The sequence below is a fragment of the Macrotis lagotis genome, chromosome X (assembly GCF_037893015.1).
Source record: "Macrotis lagotis isolate mMagLag1 chromosome X, bilby.v1.9.chrom.fasta, whole genome shotgun sequence".
Classification (NCBI taxonomy): domain Eukaryota; kingdom Metazoa; phylum Chordata; class Mammalia; order Peramelemorphia; family Peramelidae; genus Macrotis; species Macrotis lagotis.
The window spans coordinates 543,313,787-543,333,365 of record NC_133666.1 but is presented as its reverse complement, the minus strand read 5'-3'; the positions used below and the strand labels follow the sequence as shown (position 1 = coordinate 543,333,365).

At 38.0% G+C, this 19,579-nt stretch overlaps 1 pseudogene; it reads right to left on the bottom strand.

Moving 5' to 3' along the window:
* Positions 1-3,929: 3,929 nt before the first annotated feature.
* LOC141497354 (stearoyl-CoA desaturase-like) overlaps positions 3,930-19,579 on the bottom strand; it is a 66,064-nt pseudogene continuing 50,414 nt past the window's right edge.

Genomic DNA, 19,579 nt, shown 5'->3' with positions numbered 1-19,579 from the left:
TGGAATGCTGTACCACACACAGATTGGGCTCAAATAGTCTCTTTGAGCACCTGGGGTGGGCACTCTAAATTTATGGATGTCATGTTTCCTTTGAACTGCTTCCATTCTGCCTTCCTCATAGAGTGCGGCACCCTCACTGATGAGGGCACACCATGCTGGGCAGCCCTGTGTCAGTGTCTCCCATGCTGTACAATCAGTTCTAAAGTTCTTCAGGGTATCTCGGTATCACTTCTTCTGACTCCCTTGTGAGCTCTTGGCAAGTGTGAGTTCTCCATAAAATACTTTTTTTTGGCAAGCGTATGTTGTATACAGACCTTTGTTCTATTCCTGGCATTTTTCTTGGAGTGGTCAGGCAGCAAATACCATATTGACTGTTCCTTGACTATTTCTGAAGCCACTGACTCAGGAACACAACCATCTTCCAGGTGAAGGATCAGAAGGACTCTAACAAGAATCTTCCCAGCAGTGACTAAAAGAGAAATACCCTGGTGATTCTACCCTATTCCAGAAATGCCCTGGACAATCTATTCCCTTTACTTTTGTAGAGATGGACAATGGAGGCATCCTTGAATTCTTGGGGATAACCTTTTCATACCATATAACCTGGGAAATTCCAGTCAGTTTTTAGATGAATTTTTGTAAATCTCACCTGGAATAGAATCAGCACAAGGTGCTTTGCCATTTGCCATTCAAAACCTCTTCTTCAGCTGGACTTCAGCTATGGAGAGACTGACTTCAACTTGAAGTAAATGGTCAATGGCTTCTGCATTGATTAATGATAGTCTGTTAAGAACACTTGGAAAGTGTTCAGCCCATCTCTTTAGGACCATGTCCCTATTAATCAATGTGGATCCATCAGCACTGAGTAGTTGAGATGCACCATCCACCTTTGGCCCATAAATAGCCTTCAGAGCATCAAGAAAGCAGTTTCAGTTTGTTACTATCTGCACAAAATTTAATTTTTTTTGATTCACTTCACTTTTATTATGAAAAAACACAATCTCAAGATCAGTAAATGACTTCAGAGTCAATAGAAATTATTCCAAAATTATTCTTTGCAGGTCACAGATACTACGATCGAAAAAAAAAGGAAAAAATTTCCAACCCAGGAAAAGATATCCTGCTCTTGTTTCCATAGCAACTGAGTTGCTGAGCTCTCCAGCTTCACTTCCCCCCCCCACTACCCACCCCCTTCCCAAGATGCTCAGCCCAGCCACTCCAACTCTACCCAGAGCCAGGTTCCTAGAGGTCCATGGCATCCTGTAGGAAGCTCCCTCAACTGAAGGATCCCAAGGTGCTTTACAGACATTAGTCCCACCTCACAACTGCCTTGTGAGGTAGGTCAGTATTATTATCCCTATTTTTAACAGACAGGGAAACTGAGGCATAGAACAGTTAAGTGACTTGCTCAGGGGTTACACAGCAAGTCAGTGGCAGAGCTTGGAGGGGAACCCCTCTACCTAAATCCCTACAGTAACAGTCATCCTATTTCCTTCAATTCCTTGCTCTGGCGTGTATGAGCTGAACTTTTTAAAAGAGAACATTCAGGATACAAGCAAACCAAGGAGAAAATTTCTGTTTTAAAATGCTGCAACCATCTTTTATTCTAAAAACAAAAACAAAAAAAACAAAAAACACCTAAATCAAATACATTCAAATTACTTCCACCTACTATGTGGGCCCCCTATAAGAAAACCCCCAAAGAAAAAAAAAAAAAGAAAAACAAAACAAATTTTTTTTTCTCCAAAACTAAAGCACAGAAATGCAGTCCTACAAATCTGTCCATTCTCCTGCTGGGTCTGGGTCTCAGCTCTCCCACCAGCTGCTCTCTCTGGTCAGAGAGCAGCAAGGAGGGGAGTGGAGGCAGACTCACCCTCAATACTGATTAGACCCCTCAGAAGGCAACCAGAGGAATATTGTTAGCCTGCACAGCTCAAGGAATCATGGGAATTCAGGTCCTGTCAGACCCGAGTCCATTTTTAATTGTTTTTAAATAGGTTCCTTTGCTTTAAGCTTTTGTCATCTTCTCCTGGTGCTGCTCCCTTCCCTGCGGCTGGAGACAGATGCCAACCAAGACTTTTGCAGGGTCAGAGTATGGGTCCCCATTGAACATGATTGGAAGAGACAAGCTATATTCATTATACTTATTGGTGAAGTACTGTGGGATTAAAATTACCCTCTCTTAAAGGTAGGCCCACACAGGCCGGCAGATCTACACTAAATTGGACATTTCTATTTCTTTCCTATGGGATGAACAGCTCCAGAAGCTGGGTTTCTAGACCAGCCTGCACCTTCTATCCCGGCTTGTTTATGCTCAAGGACCCAGAAAGAAAGCTGCCATCTCTCATCCCTACCCCAAGCATGGGGCTGGCATTCCCAGTAACACAGCAGTAAAGCCAAGGGAGTGCAAGGAAAGGGGGGGCTGCTTTCCTATCCCGCCTTCTGGCTAGGTGATGGGAGTCAGCTGGGCAAAGAAACTGGTAGGGTTAGGCTTTTGCACTAGCTCTGGCAGGTGGGAAGGAAGAGCTCTAATGGAAGTCTCTCCCCTAAACCAGTCAGAAGCTCTAGGCTTGGCTTGCATAGTTAACATGGGACATCCAGCATGCTGAGGATGGGAGGATAAAAATAATGATAATAAAAAAACAAGAAGCCTCCTCCCTGCCCAGTGGCTGGCTCACTGGGCTGACACTAGAATTTAGTTGGGGATTAGCTGAGTTTCCATCTGACCCTGGGATGTTCCCCAGCAGGTTTACCAGCTCTGCCTTGAGTCAGCAGGGTAGTGGGGCAGTGAGGGAAGGAAGAGGTGATTCAGATCAACAGAATGGGGGAGGGCTGGATCCAGTGCTGCTACTTAGCCTCCAGGCAGGTTTAGCCAAGGGGGAGTACCTGTCCAGAGACAGGAGAATGAAGAGGCTACAGAGACTAAGTGAAGCCAAGGCAAAGGAAGTGGAGGGTTAGCCCCCTAGACAAGTTCAAGGTTCTGAAGGGCTATGAGAGAGAAGGGGGAAAAAGATGGATGAGGTGTGTATGCTACAGAAGGGACCGCCATGGAACCAATGACAATTGGTAGCCATCTTCTACAGGGAGAGGAAGGGTCTTGGGCCTTCCTAAAGCTCTTAGATCTCTGCATCCCTGCCCCAGCCTCTTGGGTTCCTGCTCAGCAGTGAGGGGGGCAGGAGTCATCACACTCATTTTTGCCTTCAAACTCCAGAATGGAGGGATGGGGGTCAGGATGTTGAGGTTGTTTTGTTTTACATTTTCCATTGAGTTATTGTTTCCTTAACTTTCCCTCCAATCTCTCCAGGTTAAGTCAAATTCATTCGGAACCAAAGACTTGCCCCTTGGTTTCTTAGGTGTGCTATATATTGCCTTGTCCCAAACTTTATGGAAGCATCCCTCCAGTCAAATTTCCCAGTCACCCCCAACTTTGGGCCATTGCGACAGAGAACAAGGCCACTTTGTTGAAGAGTGGGCCAAAAGGATGGTTGGCAGAGAACTATGTCCTTTCTCACACCCCTCTCCTCAATCATAGTAGGTGCACTACTCCCCCCCCCCCCCCAGCCTTGGTTTCCACGAGGAAACAGTAGCCAAGAATGATCTCCTCTCCATCTGGTAGGAATGAGGCTGGGCCTGAAGAAGCTGAGAAAGTAGCCTTGATTCCTCTTTAGGTCTACTACTCACCCCTCAGGGGTCAGGGAGGTCCAAAGAGAAGAGAATCACTAGGGAGAAAAGGCTCTTTTTCCAACAGTGATGCTATAGAGAGCCAGCCCAAGGCAGCCAGATGCTTGCTTAGGAGATAGAAAAGGTAGGGAAGGGATAGAAGAAAAGGAAAGGTGATAAGAACAGGGGAAGGAAAGAGAAGGGAGAAGAAAAGCAAGATCATCTCAGTATTCACAAAGGCAGAGTTGTTGGCTTTCAATACATTTGCATTGTAAAGGAATACTGTATTAGAATGGGTTAAAAAAATCATCTTTAGCATCTGGTAGCATTATTCAGTAGTTAATAAAGAGAACATTAGACCTCTGCCCAGCTGGCTTGGTGGGGGTGGGAGTGGGGAGGTGGGGAGGAAGGCCTCAGCTGCTCTTGGCTCTCCCTTCACCAGTTCTGGCACATCTGGCAAGGATGGCAGTCTAGGAGACTTTCTTTCAGTCACAGGCCAAGCCCAGGAAACACATGCAGTCGATGAAGAACATGGTAAAGTTAATGTGCCAGCGATACTCACTGGCAGAGTAATCGTACAGGAAGGTGTGATGGTAGTTGTGGAAACCTTCACCTGCAGCTCCAAGTGCCACCAGGATATTCCCTCGGAGGTTGATGCTTTTATCATAGGGCCTGTTGCCATACATATGAGCAGCGCTATTCACTGGCCAGGTGGCATTGAGTATGACGGCATACCGCAGGAAGGTGGAAACAAACAGGCTGTGAGCAAAATCCTTGCCCCAGAAGTACCAGGGGACAAATGTGGGGAAAATGAAGCACATGAGGAGGATGCTGGGCTTGTAGTATCTCCTCTGGAACATCAGCAGCTTCTCAGCTTTCAGATCAGACAAGTCAAGTAAACAGCCCTTCTCGATGACATCTGGGTGTTTATGCACTAGCAGCCAACCCATGTGGGAGAGGAAAAATCCCCGTGAGGCATTATGAGGATCAGCATCCATCTTGGAGAACTTATGATGTACTCAGTGGTCCCCGGCCCACTCAAAAATGTCGTTCTGGAATGCCATGGTGTTATCTATTGTCAGAAAGATTCTGAGGGGTAGGCGTGCTTTGTAGGTTCTGTGATTCCAGAGACGATGAGCAGCAGTGATGCCTAGGGAGCTGATCAGATAGTACCCAAATACCCACATCAGGGTGTAGATGTGAGAGGAAGGCAACAGGACCAGGCCATACAGAGCTCCCAAGTGAAGCAGGCCCATCAGGATGATGTTCCTTCAGACATATACGAACTTGGGTTTGGGGCCTTCCTTCTCTCAGTATGTGGGATCAAACATATCATCCCACATCTTATAGTTGACTCCCTCTTCATCCTTCTGGATAAGGGTTTTTGAAGCTCCTCTGGGGGCTCTGTTCTGCAGGACACTGGAAGGGGCTGTGATGGTGGTTGTGGTGGTCATGGTGTAGGAGGGAATCTCCTCCTGGAGCAAGTGGGCCGGCGGGGCTGCGGAGTCTCGGGGCTGTGGGGTCCGGGGCTGCGGAGTCTCTCTCTGGCCTGCTGGGCTTGGGCTCGGGCTCCCCGCACTGCTCCAGCCCCTCTGGTGTGAGCCGCAGACGCCAGGCCCAAAATCTAATTTCATCTGCCTTCTTACTGAGCCAATAGTCCTACATCTATCTAAACTTTGCTTGTACTTTACTTTTTTTTTTTTTTAGGTTTTTACAAGGCAAATGGGGTTAAGTGGCTTGCCCAAGGCCACACAGATAGGTAATTATCAAGTGTCTGAGACAGATTTGAATCCAGATGCTTTATCCAATGAGCCACCTAGGGGCCCCTGTACTTTACTTTTGATGGAATTAAATGCTGTCTTTTTAGAAATGAATGTTGGTAAACCCTGTGAAGTACTCATTTTTCATTTAACAGAATCTGTATTTCCCCACCATTTTCATCAAACCAGTCTTGATGCAAGTGTTCTGGCTCAGATGAACAAATGCAGTGCTGTATAGCAGATCTCTGAAAGTTGCCCACTCTTTTTTTCTGCTCCACTATTACTAACTGTGTGTTGTAACATAAACTATTCAGCAAGTGGAGCTTGTAAACACTGTCAAGAGCTGCAAGAGAAAACATGGAGAATTAGTACTGAAAAGACTATTAGCTTTTATTTAGACAAATCACTTCACTGGATTGATAGGAGAGATCCCATTGTAATAGGCTGAAAGAGAGGATAATTAATTGGTATAGAAGAGATGATAGGGGGGTTCTGATGGAAGAAAATTGTGATGTAGAAGAGAGAATGCTAGATTTAGTACTGGTAGAGAAAATGTTAGAAATTTGTTCTATGGTTAGTTTGTTCCCTGTGCACTGTTAATGTTGACGCTTCTCACCCTCCCCCCCATTGCCCAAACTATTGAGATGACTTAAATTAATTTTTTAATAAAGCATCTTGCTCTTTCCTGGCAAGAACTTAGTAAATCCCTGCCCCACCCCCAGGCACAAGACAAGCCCTTATCAGCAAAAGAATGGATCACTGCCCTAGCCTGAAAAGATTAAACCTTTGAGCTCCTCTACTTACTGCTGATTACCTCAACTCTGCTCTCAAGAGTTACTGCTCCTTTCAATGAATATCCTAATTATCTCATCTTCCTGTCCCTTTAAAAGCTCACCCTCTATTTATTAAAGTTTCATGCCTTCCTTTGGAAACTAGCCCACTCTTCCAGAGAGTCATCCCACAATCTCTCCTGCCTCTCTACCTTTCCTTACTGCTTATCCTCTCATGGAGACTGCTGTTGCTAATCTTTCTTTTCTTTAGCTTCTGGTAACCACAATAATACTTAAATAAACCTTTTTTTATGCCTAAATTATTCTGGATTAGAATGAATCTTTTGAGTGAATGCTTTCACCTTTGCTCAAACCCCTAAACTCTTTAGCCAGACACATTTTCCTATAACCCTGGCTTTCTTTGCCTCTATTTTATTAATAGAAACAATAATTTTTTTTAGGTTTTTACAAGGCAAATGGGGTTAAGTGGCTTGCCCAAGGCCACACAGCTAGGTAATTATTAAGTGTCTGAGACTGGATTTGAACCCAGGTACTCCTGACTCCAAGTTTGGTGCTTTATCCACTACCACCTAGCCGCCCCAAAACAATTATTCTTTACTTTCTCTCTCACAAGGAAAATTTAAGGAAGATTCTTTGTAAACTTGAACCTGTATTCAGGGAGACCTAAGTTCAAATGTTTCAAATGAATTTGAAATTCAGATGCTAGAATTTATGACCCTGGTCAAGATACTTAAATCTGTTCCTTTGTAAAGTTTATAAAATGACAATAAACTACCTTCCTTCCAGTGCTATTGGGAGATCAAAATAAACTATTTGTAAAGGATCTAGGACAAGGTCTGGCAAAGAACTAGTCAATAAACATTTATTAAGTGTATAATATATGACAGACTAAACCTGGGAGATACAAAGAAAGGCAAAAAGACAGTCCTTGTCTTCAAGGAACTCATCATCTAATGAAGACCACACCTAAAAAGAAGCTAAAGAGTGAAAGAGGTGTGATAGAGAGGACCTGGCAGGACCTGGGAGAATGAAGAGTAGAGACTTGATAAGAAATGGAAATAATGAGAGAGCTGACACCTTAAATGGAGGATCTGGGAGACACTCTCCAGTGTCCACTGGGAAGGGTCCTGGGGGCAGGGGTTACCAAGGAGTTGGACTTCCTGTGATCTTGATGGATGAATATGGAGAATGAGTTGGACTTTGTATTATGTGTTTTTACTGTTGATAGCCATGCATAATAAAGACAAGAATGTGAAGAACTGTGGACACTGTCTTAAGTTACCTTCTTCTGTCCAGACTCAAATTCATTTGTACTTTGAGAGGATCTTATGAGTAAATCAGGGCACACTGGTAATAAGTATCTGAGGTTAGATTTGAACTCACATCTTCCTGATTCCAGGCCACTGAGCTCTACCCACAAGGAAAGTAATTGTTGATCATTGAAGGCTTTGATCTCCAGCCAAGACAAAAGAGCTTGAAAAGTACTGATCAAATCTTAGCCTGCCTTTTGTTAACTGGGTGAAGTATTGCTATGATTCAAGAACTGTCCCTCTGGTCATTCTACCTGTGTGGATTGTTGCCCCAGTAAGGTAGAAACTCCACAACCAAGATGGTCTCTGCTCAGTGAGAAATGAGCCTAAGCAGAGAAACATGAAAATGTTACCAGAAGATCTACAACATTAAAGCCCTGAGTTGCCTATTCACATATAATTCCCTAATACCTAATCCCTTCATGTGCAGTTTCTTCTCCCTTGATGGTGTGTACATTTGTGGGTAAATGTGCTTTATGTTCTATTAAACAAATGATTAATTCAAATAATAAAATAATCAATTATATCTATTAAGCATCTCTCATAAGTGCCAGGCATTGTATTAAGCACACAAAAATGAAGTTACTGCCCAGAATGAATGAATAAAAAAGTATTTATTGAGTGGTTACTATGGGCAATGTACTGTTCTAGGGATAAAAATAAAAAAGCAGAGAGTCCATAACACCAAAGGGGTTTACTTTCTAAAGAGTGATAAGTATCTGAGGTCAGATTTGAACTCAGGTACTTAGTAAGTATCTGAGGCCACATTTGAACTCAGGTACTCCTGACTCCAGGGCCAGTGCTTTATCCACTGTGCCACCTAGCTGCCCCTTAAATGTTTGACCAAATATAGCAGGCTAATTTTTAAGTTTAAGTTTTGGCAGGAAAAAAGGTTCCCTACTCATATTCTAGATAAAGAATGATCTTTCTATCCACCTTGTTCTTAGATGTATAGAAATGAGTTAAATAAAAATATTTTGTAGGGCATTATTCATTGTGCACAAAAGGTAAATTGGGAGGGCACATGTAGATAAAAACAGAGCAGTTAGGTTGGCACAGTGTTTGATAGAGTAGGAAGGACTCATCTTTCAATTCTGGCCTCAGATATATTAGCTATATGACCTTGGGCAAGCTTAATACTGTTTGTTTCAGTTTCTTATATGTAAAATGAAATAGTAATGGTAAACCATTCCTGTATTTGCCAAGAAAACTCTAGATTGTGCCACAGTGGATAGAGCACTGGTCCTGGAGTCAGGAGTACCTGAGTTCAAATCCAGCCTCAGACACTTAATAATTACCTAGCTGTGTGGCCTTGGCCAGGTCACTTAACCCCATTGCCTTGCAAAAAAACCCCCAACAAAACTCCAGATGGGGTCATGAAGAATTTGACAGATCTGGAAAAAACTTCCCCAAAAAAGGACTGAATAAGAATAACACATGTAAATAAGCAAACAAGAAATAAACACTGGAAGAAACGATTGTTGTTAATTCCACAGGGAACACAGGAACCAGTAAAAGAAGAAGCTGCTGCTATAGAAAAAGAGAAAACATGAAATTAGAGTATAATTGAATAAATTGGCATGAGTCTAGGTATCAGATCCACACATCTGTATTATACAGCCAAACAAGAGCAGAAGAGCCCAAGGGGCTGGGTCAAAAAATTGTGGGGAAGGGGAGATCTGATCAGGAGTAGAGACTTACCTGGCAAGGAACTACATGCTCCTGGTAAGGCTGTGACCTCAGTAGTGCCCAGCTAATGGGAACCAGGGGAAGGTTTCAAGACCGTTAATATAATGCTGAGTTTGTGTGCTCACTTTAGGGTCACTCATTCTTAAGAACAACACAGTAAAACATTTGTTTCTTACAAGCATAAGGTAAATTTTTGGAGGTGGGAAAGCACCAGGAGCTGGGCTGTGGTGATAACACTACAGTCTTGATGTAGGAAATGTTTTTCTGTCTGTATTTCTTTAAACAAAGATTTGGTGAAAATGTGTCTGTCATATAGCACAAAAGAGAATTGCTTTTTTGTCTGACTGGATAGCATTCTCATTCTGAAAGTAAGGGTTATAACTTTGAAAAGTCTGAGTCTTATTGTTAATTGTTCTGACAATCTCAGGAAGACAGATAACTTGCCAGGTGTCCCAATTTCTAGTCATCTTTGTGAGAACTACATAAGTTTTGGGCATTTGTTAAATATTAAATCATTTAGGAGATAGCTAGCCATCTTCTCTATGACAAGATAACAATGTAAGGATGACATGTTTGTGAGCAAATGTGTAACCTGATTCACTGGATTCCAAAAAGTTTAATGATTTTCTTTGTTCTTTTTAATGTATAAATGCATTCTTCTCCCTTTGCTCGATAAGCCTTTACCTATAATGACTTCCACCTATAGATTCTGTAAATCTTAGAGAATAACTTTCATGTCTTATCTATTTTTCTGTTGTTTTAATTTAGATCAAATGATTATATTTTTTTCACTTCCAAAGCTCAAAGAGTGTGATTCTCTGTCACTTTAGTAGCAGTCAAGGAGGGACAATATGTGAAACATAATGTGGAATTAGACATAGGATAAATTGGACAAAATGTAATTATCTTTCTCAGTCAAGTTCTGCAAAAACTGAGATGTTCAGTGTCTACTTCTTTTCTTTTCCTCTTTTTTATTTGCTTTAGTAGGACTTCCAATCTCATTCCTCAGTTGAAACTACTCTCTCCAAAGTTACAAGTCTCCTACTTCATCATTTGAAACTACTAATATCTCCTTTTTAGGTGATACAATTCCCTTTTGATTGTATTCCTATTGACTTTACTACTTGTTAGTATTCTTTTTTGATCATCCAAGCCATGCCTACTAATTGTCATTGTGTCTTAAGATTCTGTCCTGAGCCCAGTTCTCATTTCTCATTATGTTATCTTATCTGGTAACCTTGTCAGCTTCTATGTTTCAATTATCATATGTATAATAATAATTTCTCCTGGTTTCCAATTCCACTAACTAATCATGGGGTATTTCAAACTGAATATTCCATAGGCATCTCAAACTCAAGTTGTACAAAATATAACTCCTTAGTTTTCCCCCAAAATCTATCTGCTTTGGAACTTTCTTATTACTGTTGGAAGGAACACTGTTCTTCCAATCAGAGCACCACTATTCTTCGAATCATCCAGTTTCACAACTTTGTTATCTTAACTCTAAATTTTTACTCACTCCATATATTCAATCAGTTGACCAGCTCTCCTATTTCTATCTTTCCATCTTGAATATATTTCCTCCTCTTTACTCACATAGTCACTATCCTAATTGAGCTCTTATTATGCACAAAACTGTGCTTCAAGCCTCTCCTCAGTCTAATCTGTCCTCCATAAAAATCACCAAAATTGGGGGCAGCCAGGTGGTGCATTTGTTAAATATTAAATCAGTTAGGAGACAGCTAGCCATCTTCCCTAAGATAAAATGTAAGGATGACATGTTTGTGAGAAAATGCGTAACCTGATTCACTGGATTCTAAAAGTTCTTTTCAATGTATAAATGCATTCTTCTCCCTTTGCTAGATTAACCTTTACCTATAATGACTTCCACCTATAGGTTCTGTAAACCTTAGAGAATACCAATACGACCTCAGACACTTTATAATTGCCTAGTTGTGTGACCTTGGGTAAGTCATTTGACCCCATTGCCTTGCAAAAAAAAAGACCAAAATTGCTTTCCTAAAATGAAGGTTTCTCCGTGACCCCATTCAGTCAATTACCCTCTTTTATCTGTAAAATCAAATATGACCTTCTATGATTGGTTTTTAAAGCTCTTCATAGCCTAGTCTTTTTCTACTTTTCAGTTTCACATATTTCTCATCTCCATGCACTTTATGGTTTTCCATACTAGCTTATTTTCTTCTCTTCACAAAAGACACCCCATCTCCTACCTTATCCATTTCTGGTAGATTCTGGATTCCTTCAAGACTCAGTTAAAATGCCATCTTCTACAGAATGTCTCCTCAGATGATAATGATGTCTTCCTTTTCAAGATGGCACTGTGTTTGTAGTTACATGCAAATATAGATCTCTATACATGAATCCATATATATAAATATATATATATATATATATATATATATATATTTGTCTCTAAATTGAATATAAACTTCTTAAAGTTAAGGAGTGTTTCTTTTTTTTCCCCATTTTTGTATTCCTAGAACAGTATCTGGTGCATAATCTGCAGTTAATAAATATTTGTGAATTGATTACTCCATCCTCTGCTTGAAGACTTCCATTGCAAGGGAATCCATTATTTATAAAGGGAATCTGTTTACTTTATAGACAGCTATCTCTTACTAGAAGATTTTTCCTGAAGTTAAATCTAAATTTGTTTCTACTGTTTTCCTCGTTGCTCTTGGCTGTAATCATTGGCATCAAGCAGATCAAGTCTAATGCTTCGATTACTTGAAAACATTTATTATGTCACTTCTCAGTCTTCTCTTCTTATTTAATGTCCCCAATTACTTCAACTGATATTCATAGGGCACAGACTCATCATCCTAATTGAAAATGGGAAGAAATGGGTTTTACAAAAGGAGGCTTAAAGATTGATTGCGCTGTTGGGAGGAGTGGAGTGAAGAACTCACCAATCTCTGACTCAGGGAAATAAGAAAGGCTTAAATTTTAATTCACAGGTTAAGGCAAAAGTTCACAGGTTATTACATAAGGTTCATAGGTTACTACAGTAAGTTCACAGGTAACTACATAACATTCACAGATTAAGTTCTTTTGAGAAGCAGCAAAATAGTGAATTTCTTAAAGGACAGACTGATTAGCAGAAGTTTTGTTTAAAAGGCTATAGTGCTTAACAAGGAAAAAAAGGAAAGAAAAAATGTTTAGATCAACAGAGATCCAGCTACATGGAGTTGAGGTTATATTGGTAGTTACTAAATGGGAAAGGAGTAGTCAAGTTAAAAGGGAAAAGAGAAGAAACAGATGGCAGGGAGTCCAGGAGAGAAGAGGAGAGATCAATATAGATCCAATCACATGGAGGTGGGGCCAGATTGTTCCAGGAGCATGGCCAGACCATACAGATCTAATTTAGAGGGGAAAAAAGAGAGCAGCTGGGGATTCAGGCTTGAACTGTTAACATTGTTTTTTCCTATTGCTTGAGGCATAAAAAGACCAGTCTATGGTAAGCTGGTATGCTAAAGATTTAGTAGAATTTCTATTCCTTTGTAGAAAGGTGCTGTTGCCATGATAAATATGAGAGAAGAGCATATCTTCTGTTTAAATAAGTGAATTGTTTGATTTTTAACCTTACTGTAAGTAAATTAATTTTTATCATATTTTACACTTCATAAGTGCTCTAAGGTATGTCAATCCTGAGCTTAAATCATTTAACTAACCTGGGCTATGCCTGGTCCAGAACACATGTTGCCTCAAATATTTCCCTGTTTTATATCTCACTTGATGTTGCCATTCAGTAAGTCATTGAACAATTTTTTCCATTACTTAATCAGTTATATAATTTATTAAAATTGCAACATGTGAGAGGTTTTAGGAGAATTTTTAAAGCTACATTTAAAGCTACATTACTATTAAGTCAAATGCTTAAAAAATCAAACTAGAGATAGTGAGATTTTATGTTTTAATCAATTGTGAATGAAATAAAAAAGGATATCTAAAAGGCTTCTTTGTATAATCTCATTTTTTCCCCCATCAAGGATACCTGCAATCTGTGCATAGACTATCTTAGCCTTGTGTATAATATAACCCAATTGACTCTGAACTCATTCTTTCATGGCAGGGCTGGGTCCATATTTGTAGTTCAAACGGGGAAAGGAGGCAAGTTAAAAGGAAAAGAGAAGAAACTTAGAAGAAATAAAGAGAAGAAAAGCTTAGATCAAAAAAGATCTGGCCATGTGGAACTGGGGTCATATTGTTCCTGCATATGACCAGATCATGCAGATTTAGCTTAGAGAGAACGTGAGCAGAGCTTGCTGGGGATCCAGAAGAGGAGAGAGCAGGAGGAAAGAGAGAGAATTGGGCAGAGAATCACTCAAACACCTTTCCAGTGGATAGGACAAGAATGGTGCTAAAATGGCTAAGACATTGTACATTAGTGGTGTTCTATGTACTCTGTGCTAAGCATTCTCCTGCCCCAAAAGGTGTGACCAAAAAGTTCAAGGTGGCTTAGGAAATGGAGATCTCAAAATAGTCAACACAGAATGGACATATTCCACAGAACAAAAAAGTCTCAAAAGAGTACACCATTTTCTCTGTGCCCTGCTTTAGAATGATCTTTGCACATATTAAGGGTATGCTTGATTTAAAAAAAAATGAGAAATTAATAGGCAAGCTCTTCTACAGACATCTTCAATTACACAAGTGATTACAATATAAATTCTCACTATCTTTTTCCTTTTTTTAAAAACAAATAAGGTTTTTACTAAGGAGAACAAAATTCAGCTTTAAAAGTTCTCTCATTATAAAGAAATGGTTTTATCGAGAAACTTTATAATGATTTTCTTGCTATTCTTATGGACAAAATGAAAAGAGGGGGTTTGCTGATAGTATGATAGATTCAGAACCCAAATGACCAGAGCCTAAGATTAATCATTAAAGGACCATGTTATCTTAAAAGAAGGTTTATAATGGAGTCCAGGAATCTATGATTGAGCATGTGTCAATAGGGCCATTTGATAATATTTTTACTTCCTGCAAAAAAGCACTTTCACACAAGGTGACTTTCATGCTTGTTTTAAAATCATACAAGATTCCATGACAGATGCAACCATGTACATAACTTTGCTCAATGATCCACTAAGTATGAACATCAAATGAAGCATTAAATAGGGAGATATATGTTCACTAAAGCTTTTTGATGAAGTCATGGAAGATATCCAATGGATTACAGACTTTATGTAGTACAATCATTTCCTACTTTTCCCCACAAAAATAACCTCCTTTTCATTTTTTAAATTATAGTACTGTAAAGTACTTTATTATACTTCAAAGCACTTTATAAATACTATCACTTTTCTTTTTTTTTAGGTTTTTGCAAGGCAGTGTGGTTAAGTGGCTTTCCCAAGACCACACAGCTATGTAATTATTAAGTGTCTGAGGTCATATTTGAACTCAGGGCCTCCTGACTCCAGGGCCGGTGCTTTATCCACTGCACCACCTAGCCGCCCCTCCTTTTCTTTTTTTAATGATATTTTATTTCCCCCTAATCACATGATAAAACAATTTTTAACATTTTTAAAAATTTTGAGTTTTAAATTTAATTCCTCTCTCCCCTCTCAGAGATGGCAAACAATCTGATATGTTATACAGATGTAGTCATGTAAAACATGTTGAGAAAGACAAAAAGAAAGAAAAAACAAAGAAAGAAAGGCAGGAAGGAAGGTTAAATGAAATATCTGTAAATACTTTGTAAATCTTAAAATCTTAAAAAAAATCTTAAAAAATGCTAGTTACATTTTCATTTACTATTATTGACATTACATTTTTAATAGATATAGCTGAAAAGTGCATGTTGTCTCCTATAATATATACTACAGAAAACTTTTATGCAAATAAAATGTTAAATTTATATAATTTTGTTTGATAAATATTAATTTATACCCAAAACATAAGATTTTCAGATTCAAATGCTTGTTCCATTGTACTGTACCTGGATATTTGTCAACCATTCTTGTTTAAATGGAAAAAGATCAATTATATCATTTATTCGTGAGGAAGTAGATTTTTATCTGTTTATATTTTAAAATAGGCATATCTTTACAATAAAACAATTATTTAAGCAAATCAAATAATTAACATGCAGATGCTTAATTTCTTCTATTTCATATTTGCAGAGTAGATAATTTTTTAAAATTGGGAAATATATATAACATTTTCTAAATTTATTATTTATAACTTTAAGTTTTTTAAAATGCAGTCATTTTCTGGATCAGAGTATGAATCTGAGGACCTTTCACTGATTTAGAATTAAACAAAAACACCAAATATGTCAGGTTAAGAGGAAATTTTCATTATACTTGAACTTCATCTTTATTATTACCATCAAGAAAAATGGTGCTTTCTTCTTTTAGCTTAAATATCCTTAGGGGCACATTGGTTTGAACCAGTGTTTGACAATAATATGGAAGTGCAATATACTCTGTTCCCACCATGATCAGTCAATTTTGTAGTAAATAGGTTCCCCCTTGTGACAACTTGAAAAACTTATATAGTGCTCTCGTACTTCTTGGTACAAGTGGTTGTGAAGCATTCACTATGTTCAGATTGCAAGAGGGGAATACAGTTTTAAAAATCCTTGTAGATTTGCTTATTATTCTGATATCAGTTGAGCTTTGTCAGTAAAGTTCAATATATTATACTGTTTTTGTTTTAAAAATCCATCACTTATATTGATTTTTCTCTTGATATATAGTGTCAGCAATAACTTTGCAAAAATAACAGTTTTTTTCCCTATCATTTGCAACACAAATTGAACTATTAAAGCTTAATTAAAACCACACTACACTTTTGGGACACTGTAGAATCAAATCAGCAGACAGAAGAGCCAAAATGCCAGAATAGAAAGAACAAGTACAGTCAGTTCTCCCTACCTTAACAACCAAAAAATCCAAAACAAACAACCAAAAAATCAAACAATTTTAAATAAATTTAGAATGTCCCCGACCTAATCCAGATTAAGAACTCCAAGAAAAAAGTCATAGTGACCACTTTTCCAGCCTAGATTGGAATAAGGAGCCAGACAGAGAGATCAATAAACATTGGAAACACAGTCTGGCCAGATCATTTGAAGGAACATTCTGTCGTATAGGGACTGAAAGATGACCAAGGCTATAAATTGGGACAAGACAAGATCCCAGATCCATCCTGTAGCATCACAATTTTGTATTACGTGTGAGAATAGGTGTCAAATGACAGCTTTGTTGCTTACCACCAAGATCTGGGTCACAGATCCAGAGCAGACTAAAAAAACAGATCAAAAAGAGAAAATTTAAACCATGACACATATCCCCCTCCCCACTCCCCTTCAAAGAGCCTAGATATTTTAATTCAAGAAAAATCCTTAAATAAAATTTCCCAGATGTTTTAGTACAAGAGGACAAAGTGGAAATAGAAAGAATCCACCAGTCACCTTCTGAAAGAAATCTCAAAATTAAAACCTAAGGGATATTATAACCAAAATCCAGTTTAGTTGCATGTCAAAGACAGGAAAAAAAAGAATTCAAGTCAGCAGTATCATGCACAATTTAGTAGCAACTATCATAATTGAGCAGAAAACTTTAATTTGTCTGAAGAGATAAAGCCTTACCACTAAGAAAAACTTATTTAAAAATCATAAATTTTTAATATTAGCTTTTACAAATTGAATTCCCAATACTTTCCCAACTTGCTCATTGAGACGGCAAGCAATGTGATATCAATTATACATATGAAATCATGAAAGGCATATTTGCATATTAGCCATTTTACAAAGATAATGAAAGCAAGAAAAGTAAAGTTAAAAAATTATGATTCAATCTGTACTCAGACTTCATCTGTTCTCTCTCTGGAGATGGATAGTGTTTTTCATCATAAGTCCTTCAGAATTGTCTTGGATCATTCTTTTTCTAAGTTTAGCCAAATCATTCACAGTTCTTTATCATACAATACTGCTGTTACTATATACAAAATTCTCCTAGTTTTGTCATTTCACTTTGAATCATTTCATATAAGTCATCCCAGGTTTTTCTGAAACCTGTTTTTTTATAGCAAAATATTATTATATAATTTTCATATACCATGACTTGTTCAGCCATTCTCCAAATGATAGGCATCCCCTCAGTTTCTGATTCTTTGCCTGCACAAAAAGTTGTTATAAATATTTTTTACATATAAATCTTTTCCTTTTTTTATGTCTTTGGAATACAGAATTAGTAGTAGTGTGGCTGGGTAAAAGGATACACAGTTTTGTAATTCTTTGGGCTTAGTTCCAAGTTGTTTTCCAGAATAGTGGGATCAATTCACAACTCCACTAATGATGCATTAGTTTCCTTATTTTTCCACATTGTCTATAATTATCATTTCCCTTTTCTGCCATGTTAGCTATTCTGGTAGATATGAGGTGGTATCTCAGGGTTGCTTTAATTTTCATATCTCTAATCAAAACTGATTTAAAACATTTTTTCATATGACTATAGGTAGCTTTGATTTCCTCTTCTGAAAACCACCTGTACATATTCTCAGACTATTTATCAATTGAAGAATAGTTTTTATTTTTATAAATTTGGTTCAATTACTTAGATATTTGAGAAATGAGGCTTTTTTTCAGAGAAACCTGCTGTAAAATTTTTCTCCAGTTTCTTGCTTTCCTTCTAATCATGGATATTTTGGTTTTGTATGTGTAAAACTTCTTTTAATTTAATGTAGTCATAATTATCCATTTTACTTCTTAGTTTCCTATAACTTGTTCAGTCATAAATTCTTCATAGTCATCTGAAAAGTAAAAGTTTTCATCTTCCCTTATTTTGCTTATGCTATTTCTCTTTATGTTTATTATGACCTCTTGGTATAAGAGTGTGAAATATTGGTCTATACCTAGTTTCTGCCAAATTGATTTCCAATTTTCTCAACAATTTTTGTCAAATAGTGATTTCTTTCTTCACAGTTTAGCATCTTTTATACTATTTAGAGTTGCTAGAGTCATCTAGGTGGCATAGTGAATATAACACTGAGTCTGAAATCTGGAAGATTTGAATTCAAATTTGATCCCAGACACGTACTAACTGTATGATCCTGGGCAAGTCACTTTACTTTCATTTGTTTCAGTTTTCTCAACTGCAAAGTGATAGTAATATTACCTACCTCATAGGGTTGTTGTGAGGATCAAATGAGATAATGTTTCGAAAGCGTCTGGCACGAGGCAGGTTGTTAATAAAAAAACATTTCTTTTCTTTCCCTACTATCTGAACTTATAACATTTGTACAATGCAAACAAAGAAGTCTTTCTATCAATAGAAGGACTTATGAATCCCAATGATAAATTTTATGCTTTTTTTAGATATGGATGTGTGTGTGTGTGTTTCTCTATTTCCGTTGCTTAAAAATAGTCACTGTTACATTTACTTGGAAGAATTTCAGTTGTTTCAGTAAAATTGTTTCTTCAAATCAGTTATTTACTCATCTATCATATAGATACATTATGTCTCTTAAAAATTAGAAACAGGGGCAGCTAGGTGGGGCAGTGGATAGAGCACCAGCCCTGGAGTCAGGAGTCCTTGAGTTCAAATCCGACCTCAGACACTTAATAATTACCTAGCTGTGTGGCCTTGAGCAAGCCACTTAACCCCATTGTCTTGCAAAAAGCCTAAAAAAAATTAGAAACAACAAAGAGTCTGAGACAATTTAGTTTAAATTTAATTGTTCACAATTTCAATTGATTACAAATACTCTAGTGTTCAATATTTTTTCAAGCAGCAGTTTTAGAAACAAGCTAATTACTGAACCTAGAAAAATTATGATAGATATCTCTAGAGTTGATATTACAATACTTTAAAATTTCTCCATAAAATGTTTAGCTTTAGGTATGAATATATTAATTCAAATTCAGCACCAAATTTGACATTACCCATTCTTTACATGAGAACCATCAGTAATAGATTGTTCATATAGTATTAAATGACTGTAAGTCATACACTATCAGTTGAAACAAATCTACTGTATTTTTTTATTTTTGTTGATTTTGATTCAGAAAGATGGGTAGTCCTGACTCCAGACTCAGCATTATATCTACTGAGTCACATAGGTATACCAACAATAATTCTCAAAGCACTGCAAAGTCTTTTCTTTTTTCTTTTTTTTGGCTTTTTTGCAAGGCAATAGGGTTAAGTGACTTGCCTAAGGTTACATAGCTAAGTGTCTGTGATCAAATTTGAACTCAGGTCCTTCCAACTCCAGGGTTGATACTCTATCCACTGCGCCACCTAGTTGCCCCTGCAAAGCCTTTGCAATGAAATTCTTAATCATTTGAAAGAATTTGACCTAGATTGCAGTGAGGAAACAAAAATACATGTTCATATTATGA